This window comes from Mytilus galloprovincialis, chromosome 6 (assembly GCF_965363235.1).
Source record: "Mytilus galloprovincialis chromosome 6, xbMytGall1.hap1.1, whole genome shotgun sequence".
In the NCBI taxonomy this organism is placed as follows: Eukaryota; Metazoa; Mollusca; class Bivalvia; order Mytilida; family Mytilidae; genus Mytilus; species Mytilus galloprovincialis.
Genome location: NC_134843.1, coordinates 92,607,767 through 92,617,710, shown reverse-complemented (window position 1 = coordinate 92,617,710; position 9,944 = coordinate 92,607,767).

The following is a 9,944-nucleotide window of genomic DNA, read 5'->3' as shown; positions in this document are numbered from 1 at the left end:
AAAAATCAACCAATCAATCTGCGGTGTAAAGTAGATCTTTTTTTTTTTTTTTTTATCTTCGCAGAACGCCACAAAACATAGCTTGAATTTTAATTTTTACATCGCGATGACCGTGAGGGCATTCCGATGTATTGTTGCCATAGAGATTTGACTTTAGTTTTTAACTGGTAACCGATCGTATAAATACGCGGATATCATCGAGTGCAAAATAACATTTCTTATCGCTTGTTATAAATTCACTTCTTCAATGAATACTCATAAGAACAGAAATTTATAATACCAAAATATTATGTCGTTACAAATATTTATATGCATTAAAAAATGCACATGTACAGAAAACGCATGCGGAAGAATATCAGAAGAAAGTTTTTTTGGGAAAATATGAATGTCTACTCAAATCCAATCTATTGGAAAAATCGAATTGTTATAGAAGAGTGTCCACCATGCACTTGTACTGCACTTTTATTAGAATCGTAGAATAGAACATTTGATATACAATTGGATGAACATTATACATACATGTAACTGCTATATACAATTATAAATATAATATATAACAACAAACCAGAGTATACGTATTTGTATCGCCACAATATAATAGATATTAAAGCAGTGAAGTTGAATTCCTTGTCATTTATTCATCATCCACGCACGAACTTGTCTCAGAAAAAATATATCTCTGTACATAAGCCTCCGTTTTCCGGTATAGAAATGTGACTTTTTTTCTGAGACAAGTGCTTGTGACCATCCACAAGAACTTGCGGTCATCCGAGGTTCAGTACTTCAGTACTTTGATTATACTTTTAAAACAATGTAAAAACGAAACCAAAAAGATTGAAACCGAAAACATAAAAATAATCAGATGAATGTCAAAGAAGATTTTGTGTAAACCGATACTCAGTTATATGTTGAAAATGGAAGCGCGAAACCAAAAATATTGTTGAGTATAAAAAATGCATGAAATGCATTCCTCACGGTCCATAGTTGTTCGCTTGAGAAAACACTGAACTATGTAAACATGCACATTAGGCAGTTACTTAAAGGGAAAATTCGCGATTTTTTACTTATGGTTTAAATATGTTCATTATGACAAAATATATATATTCACAAAGTTTTATCGCTATATGTCCAGTAATAAAGGAGAAATTCAACAATTAATGAAAAATTATTAACTACTTCCTGTAGGTCGTGACGTTTTCTCCTGGTTTTTGCATGCCGGGATTTAAAATACAATCAGTAAAAGTCTGGGTTTTTAATGATATTTAAACGTAATCGTAAGCGCGCTGATGACTTATGGTTTATCTAATAAACATCCGATAATAAGAAGTTAAGACGCACAGACGTGCAATTGTACACATTCATGAGATAAATTTTCTATGTTAAACGTATATATTCGAATTATTTTTGTAGACAACCAAAAAAGTTATAAATTTATTAATTAATGCATTTTCGGACTGATATATGAGGTGAACAAATTAAAGTACAATAATCTGTAAAGACAATATGTTGGTGTACTCTTATTGACCTTTTACTATCTCTGCTAAGACTAGATTTATACGATGTGTGTATTGACGGTTCTGTGGCAAATTGAATACTCGTAGATGGCTTGTTGAAAGGTAAATTGTTATTTGCACTTCGGTATTTAACCACGACTCTAGGGCACACCTTGCCAGGTGTGACTGTCTATTCGGATCAGTGGATTATAAAACAAGGGAGCATTCAATATACACATCTATTATACTAATTCAAGTTTGTGACAAATAAAAATAGATCGCCGTGGAATTATTTAATTATATTTGCTGTAAAATTTATTTCAATTCAAATTAATTAATTTACTAAGTAATAAACAATTTTCGGTTAAAGACGGGAAACTTAATTCATGTGTCAGAATGAAATGATAAACACCTCTTGTCCTTGATTTAAGTCTCATTAAAAAGGGGAAATTAGAAATAGCTTTACCAAAGCATTTTGATTTTCTTTATTAGGCAAAAAATGTGCGAGAACACTTACATTTAGACTTTTGAAAGCCATGTATTAATTGATATCTGAAACTATCTGAAGATAAGTAGATAACTCTACCGAAGCGGAGTATAATATGTACGAACAAAGAAAAAATACTTTTGTTTTTAAATCTTTGCACATTTATGATTAATTATTGTTATCTATTACTCATTCAATTACTTAATTGGTACCTAAAATATGTCTACCGCTTGGCATTAAAACTCGGTGTAGTAGGAAGGGGTTATGTCATATACTAGATTATATTATTTGGATGAGGATTTGAGCTATCCTATAAAACACATTTATTAGTTAACTACATTCGAGACCAAAGGATATTAACTTAAATGATTCAATTAACTTTACTCACATATTACTTATATGTCTATCTTATGATTTTTGCGTGCTTGTTTTTATAGAACAGTTTATATATGGTCCAAAAATTTATCATAAAATCATAACTAAAAATGTCTTGTTCGGAGAATGATAGTACTATAACAGTGGTTCCAGTCAGTCAAAAGAGTCGGATTTCGACGAGTATGGTCATTTTGGGTACGCACTAGAGCCAGAGTATACCGAAGAAGAGCTCCATGAAATGGAAGCTGCAGAAAGTTCCCGAAATCAAGATATCCTTAGCAACCATCGCTAGTTTTTAAAACACAGATTGGTGTTCGTGTACTAAATGCATACTTATGCCGTTATTAACAGAATGTCTTTGTTGCCACGAATTTACTCTCTTTGGTGGTAATATTGAATTGGGTGAATGCATTAGTAACAGCATCGATTTCAGAACAGTTTGTCTGAACCCGGTTGTTCTTGAAACTAACTATATAAGTTTTTTTAAGTACAATCGTATTCATATTATACATGTTAAATGAATGACAAATATTAAACCTATCTGTTTATTGTTTTCCGCCCATGTCTGCTCATCGCCCGGCAGAAATAAAGTTTGTCGCACGAAAAAATGGTGTTAATTCCAGAGTCAAAATTTAAAGAACTTATTTTCCATGTTTTCTGGTATTGTTCGAAAGAGAATTGACCTAACAGAAGAATTACTATCTTAGGCTGTCAGTAACACATGTAGAGCAGTGGGTCGTTGTTGGACATGTAAATCTTATAAAGTGTATCATCTGTTAAATTTGCAGGTCACTGAAAGGGGAAGTTCCATACGGAAGTAGGTTTTGAGATTGATTTTTTTTTATATCCAGTGACACATTTTACATGCGTATTCTTGAACGTTTGATACATCAATTACTCTCAAATTGCAAAAAACGAAAACTTCCACTTGTATTTATAGTATTTGTTGAAATAGTCCTCGTCTCACAACGTATAATATTATACTCTATCTATTTGACCAACGCTGTTCAAAAACAAAAGACAACGAATTTTATGTCATCTTTCCCTATTTTTGAATGTTACTTATAAGGCTGTTCAACTGACAAGAATACCGCTATTTAAAGCCGGGATAAGCAGTTTATTCTTTAAATTGCTATCATATCACGGCAAGAAAGAAAATAAATCCCGAAATTGATTTGAAACTTTAATACTCGATAGTTTTCCTAGAAAATACTCACACCCCTTTGGGATTATTAGTGTACGTCCAGTTGCATATATTTTACAACAACAACAACAATTTTTATTTGTCAATTAAGACGCTCCGAGGAGCAGTACAATTACAGTTTAAATTAAAGTGTACAAATAATTGTGTTGATTTTTTTCATTGAAATTACAATACATGACAATAAAATTAAAACAATATTATATAAGAGAAGGGAGACAACAAATACAGTATATATTCTCAAAGATAATGAGTGAGTGAACACAATCAGTACCGTTTTATAATTAGAAGAAGAGCTGGACTACTCATGTGTTTATGCTTAATTTAACTCTTCTAGATTTTATTAAACTATCTATTAATTTAATCATTATGTTATTAACAAATGGATCTTCATTTGACATCAACCATACAAATTTAGATTGGTCATTTAAAGTTTTAAAATTAGTAAATTTAGAGGATAAATCTGAAATAAAACTGGACCTTTTTCAACACTTTTACCCCTATTTATTCAAAATATATGTTTTTTTCTTATGTTCAATGTATACACGTATATATTTTAAATTGCGCTATAGTTCCGTAACTTTCTATCCAGTCGTATAAACGAATCGTCGGCAAGTGCGTACATTTTTTTAAATCAATATTTCTGTTCTGTTCCAATCTGTCCTTCACTATTGACAATGACTATATATTACATTTTCCCAAATTCACCCTTGGAAAAAATATTTAAATAGATTTTAATTTCATCAAATCTTATTTTTTGGGTATTATTTATATTTTTATGAATTATATTCTTTACACCAGAAATGTTATTTATAAACAAGCGTATGAGTTTAGTAATGACAAGTAAGACAGAGTTGTATATTATACATCTGATAGTTCAAAATGGAAAGTTATAAGTTATAAGTTATCAGCCGTGTACACTGATCAATACCTGCAGAAGTGAAACGATGCATGAACTTGCAAACCCGACAGGAAATCGCTTGAATACCTGGACGTGTCACCTCACACCCCTCACAATACCTTTGGAAGTAATACCTTTAGCCATGCTGGTGATCAGATGAGGGAAGATCAAAATATATTTGAAAAAAGTTTATTACTTTAAAGAATTATGAACAAATTTGATTTTCGAAAACAATTTTCACGGAACACTTAATTATGATTTCAAATTTGACTTTTCACCTAATTCCAATATCAACAGTTTAAAAACAACAGACCATGGTATTTTAAAAAAAAGTAAGAATATTTTCCGTATCAAGTTAGTTAGTCGGATTAAACAACCGTACGATTGACAAGATATCGACACGCAATTACGACTACATCGGTTACTGTAGTTTTGTTTCTTTGTGGTTTATAGACATATCGTTTTTATTCATCGGGAAAGAAGACAAGATGGCGGATCTCGGAGAATTGATACTCTAAATTTAAAATCGATGGTGATCGCTTATCTAGCGGAATAAAACTTTAATATCTATGAATTTGAGCATTTTTATACAGAATGAACATAATATCAATTTTTGATTTTTTTGCGAAGTTTCCCTTTAAAAAAATCACTACTAGTTAAAAAAAAATAATTGTATTATTCAAAATCGGATTTCGACCTGCTGGTAATCTGTGATGTAGGTGTTGGTCTGTGTAAAAGTTTTCCATACTTTGCCAAATTCTATAATTTCAAATATTAAAAAAAAAGTATTGATTGCCGACCCTTTTTTGAAGCTTGAGTTTGTGAAAAAATATCAGATGAAAGGATAGCTTGCTAAATATGTTTCCGAAAGCAAAAACAAAACAATACAGAATCACGGTTCTCATTTTCACAATTAGGTAGAAGATGCGGCCGTGTAAGACCAATTAATAATTTCTATATGCAAACAACAATGAGCAAAACCCTTACCTGATAGTCAGCTATGAAAAGCCCCGAAATGACAAATGTAAAACAATTCAAACGAGAAAACTAACGGCCTGATTTATCAGCAAAATGTGTAAATTCCTACATAACATGAATTTTCTTAATTATTTGCCTGGTAAAACAATCCTGATTTAAAAAAAAATTAATCAATGAAAACGTTTTCTTTTTAAAAAAAAATAATCTAGACCCCGACCAACTTTAAATCATTGAAAGTTGGCAACGGCAACATAAGAGCACGTATTTCTTTTTCAAACATGATGCACATTTTGTAAAGTTTTTTGTTAGAGATTTTTGAAATAATGATATAGTAAACATTTTCCATAAAATCGGGATTGATGTTAAGATTGTGGACTTACTTATACGTAAAAATAAATAATATGAATTGTAATGTAATTATAAGTCACTGTTTAAGAAAAATTAAATAAAACCAAATTCTTGGAATTTTATATTAACGTTAGTATAATAGTCTCAGTCTTAAAGTGTTGATAAAATAAGATTATGAAAAGAAAAATAGCTTGCGATATACTACCTACATCTTTCACATAATCAAAGACAAATCAAGAAGCATTTGAATATTTATTGAGGGAGCGAAAATTACCAAATTACAACAAACATATACAAACGTGTAATTGGGGAAAAGAGACAGAAACAAGAAACGAAATATTTACAATTTCACTAGCAAAGATAGGAGACGTCTTCTGGCAGAGAGAGCGTTGCTTAATTTTAAGAAATAGAAGAAACTGATTGTTGAAGGCCGTACAGTGACCTATAGTTGTTAATTTCTGTGTCATTTTGATCTCTTGGGAAGAGTTGTCTCATTGGCAATCATATCACATCTTCTTTTTATATATTTAAATCATTTTACAAGACATCAAATTGTCATTTTGTGCTATTGTTGCAGACAATTCTTCGCAAAAATAAAAAAATGTTCATGTATCTAAAATTTTGTTTTAATTCAATGGAATTTTGCATTTGCACCGGCTTGAAAAAATAAAACCATATAAAGAAGCAACTTCGGACATCTCTTTACTTTAAGCAGCATTTTCAAATGAGTAGAATATAAGGTCAACGTTTGAAACTTTCCGTGGAACAACGTCAAAATCGTTGTTTTATTAGGAACGTCGTGTAACGCTGAGTGGCACCAATACCGTGCGTAACGTCATATCATATATCCAAAAGTAGTACAAAACAAAGGTTTGTACCAAATATTATGATAGTAGCATGTTAATAACACCTTTTCACATACTAGCCTTCGATATAGGGCTGATTTAAGTATGATGTCCGCCATTTTGAATTTTACCGGAAGTGAGGCATTTTTTTCAAAGAATGAAAGAGAAATGGTTGAGGAAGGTCTATGCCAAATTTCATGCTTGTAACAGGATTTGCACAATTTTTCACAAAGCCGCCGTACTAAATCTGTTACTGTTTCAACACCCAGGGATGTTTCTTAAACAATTATTATTTTTTTTTAGCAAATCATCACTTTCTACTGTCCTTATTTATTATTCTATATTCTGCTACTCCATCCAGATTATCGTGTATACCATGAGGGTTCGGATTTGGGGGGGGGGGGGGGGGGTGGATATTTCTGTATTCTTTTGTTATGTCACATTTCCTTCGTGAATTTCTTCCTTTTACCTTTTATTCATCTTACTCATTATTTTTTCTCTATTCTTTATATTTTAGCATCCCAATATATTTTACTTACTGATATTTAGTTACATTACGATGTTTATCTCTGATCTATATACTGGTTACCAATGTAGATGACAAATTGGTGTCATTCATGACAATTAAACACAATCCACATGACGTATGCGACCATTCTTAGATGAAATTAACATTACTTTAATATTACACTTTTTAAAACCGTTTACATCAATTTTCAATTTCCATTGTTTAAATTGTTCATTGTTCATGTGTTGTTTCCGTATATTTTATGTTTCATTGCTCATGTGTTGTTTCCGTATGTTTTAGCCGCTCGTCTTGAGCCTACCCATTTGATCCGATAACACCCCATATAGCAATAAAATTATACTTTTATTGCCATTCATAACTCTTAACAGACCAATTAACAGACTGGGTTTTATACATCCGACCCATTAACAGACCAGGTTTTAAATAAAGATTGATTTATGTCACCAAAATACAGATTTTCGTGAAGATTTTTCACACAATGATTTCATTATGGTGAACAAACATAATGCCTGTCTTTTCTCGATGTTCAAAATATTGCATGCACGTAAATTCAACCAACGTGTCATTTTGTGTACAGTTTGTGTGTGTAAAATGTGTATAAATGTATTGATGAGTAACCCGCCTTTTCATTTAATAGATCGTACATTGAAGATAGAAAAATAATGATTACACCACTGGATTCAGTACATTGAATTGTTTTGTTAGACATGAATATTTTTTATGATAAAAATATATTTAAAAAGTTATACAATGAAACATGCTGAACTTTCAATGATTTTCTCGATAACACCTGATTAACAGACTTTAGCCAACCCGATTAACAGACCAACCGCCGATATAGCCGCATACTCAATATAGATTAACCGACCAATCTCTCGGTTAGCCGAGTGTCGGCCGTGTATATGCTAAGTTGTAGTGAAAAGAGACAACCATTCTTTTACCATGATTGTTTATTTTCTCAGATTACTTATTGCACGTTTGTGTTGCTTTTGATCGTGTATAGTTATATATGTGAAAAAGGAAGAGGTACGATTGCCAATGAGACAACTGTCCACAAGAGACCAAAATGACACAGAAATTAACAACTATAGGTCACCGTACGGCATTTAACAATGAGCAAAGCCCCATACCGCATATTCAGCTATAAAAAGCCCCGAAATGACAATGTAAAACAATTCAAACGAGAAAACTAACGGCCATATTTATGTACAAAAACTGAACGAAAAACAAATATGTTATTACACATATACTTGTACTATATGCCCATGTCAATAATGAGGTTTTAGATTTCAATCAATCTTTTGTCAGGAAAGCTTCGGGTAAATCAGTTGTGGATTTCGTTACCACACATGCATAAGTTAAAACCTTTACTACTATTTTCTTAGATTCAATGGTTTGTTATATAGTTTGAAATATTAACTGTAGAAATCTTATAACAAGAGACATATCATAGTATTATATGTCTCTGTTATAACTAACGATATATCACATCCTAATGTATGTCATGTAGGCATTTCTGTATACCGTAATTTATAATTTTATGTTTGTTTTTGCTTTTTAGGGGGTTGAAATTTAACTATGCCATAGTTTTTTTAGTTTTTTAATTGTTGATTGATTGATTGTTAGTTGCTAAACCACCAGTGGCAAATATTTCATGCATGTTCAGGACGCAATTTTTTTTAATTGTCTCCCCGGCGTCGGTAAGAAAGGAGACGTTTCCAAATCCATTATGATATCAAGCTATATCGCAACTATATTGACATTTGATTTTCGGCCACACATGGAAAATATGACGGGTTTCACTAGTGGTCCGAGTTTGGACTTTTAACCCTTCCGTAGCAGCTATGATCGCATACCGGCTGAGCTAAATATTTAAAGGCTTTTTATTTAATAGTCCATTATGTTTTTTATTACAATCTTGAGTATCATCTATCTCCTCCAGTCGGTCAGTCACACAATACAACTTAGAAATATACCGTTTATAGAAATAAGAAGATGCAGTATGAGCGCCAATGAGGCAACTCTCCATCGAAGTCACAATCAGCTTGTAAAAGTAAACCGCCAATATCTATATAGAAGTGTAATGCATATTCATAATCTTAGATTTGTTTTGAACACCTTTATGTATCATAGAGGTTTTTGATTTGGGTTTTGATTTACATTAAAGGAAAAGGGACCCGGCTGACTTCATGCAAGCGTTCCAAAAACAAAATAAATCCATAACTTGAATTTGGGTTTTTCTTTCTGCTCTTTTCCCCCCGACATATCCTTTATTTATCAATAATGATTCTGCTAAACCTGAAGACCTAAAATCTTCCACTGTTAAGTTTTTAAATTGTTTACAGCCTTTACAAAGTTTTATTTTTTAAAGAAATTTAGGACTATTTCTCAGTTGGGGTTATAGTCTATAGATATGTTATAGTGGTCTCAGGTTAGGTATTTTATAAATAAAATGAATTCTAATTGAAATTTGTTTTGAGCTGCATAACCAATAAAGCTTATATCATTAAACATATTTGACAAACAAATTTTATTGTTAGTGCATTTCTTAGATATCAAAAATGAATTTAGATAATACGTTCTAAGGGAAATAACTGTATTTTCCCGCTGTTTTTTTCTCTCAACAGCATCAACTTCTTCTTCTGGTATTCTTTTTCCGTCCACGTTGGGACAACCTCAATTGAGTACAGTTTTCCTTCTTCACTATCTACAGACAACAGTAATCCGTCATCACAATAATGTCAATAATATCAATCACCACATTTATATACACTATATATATACAAC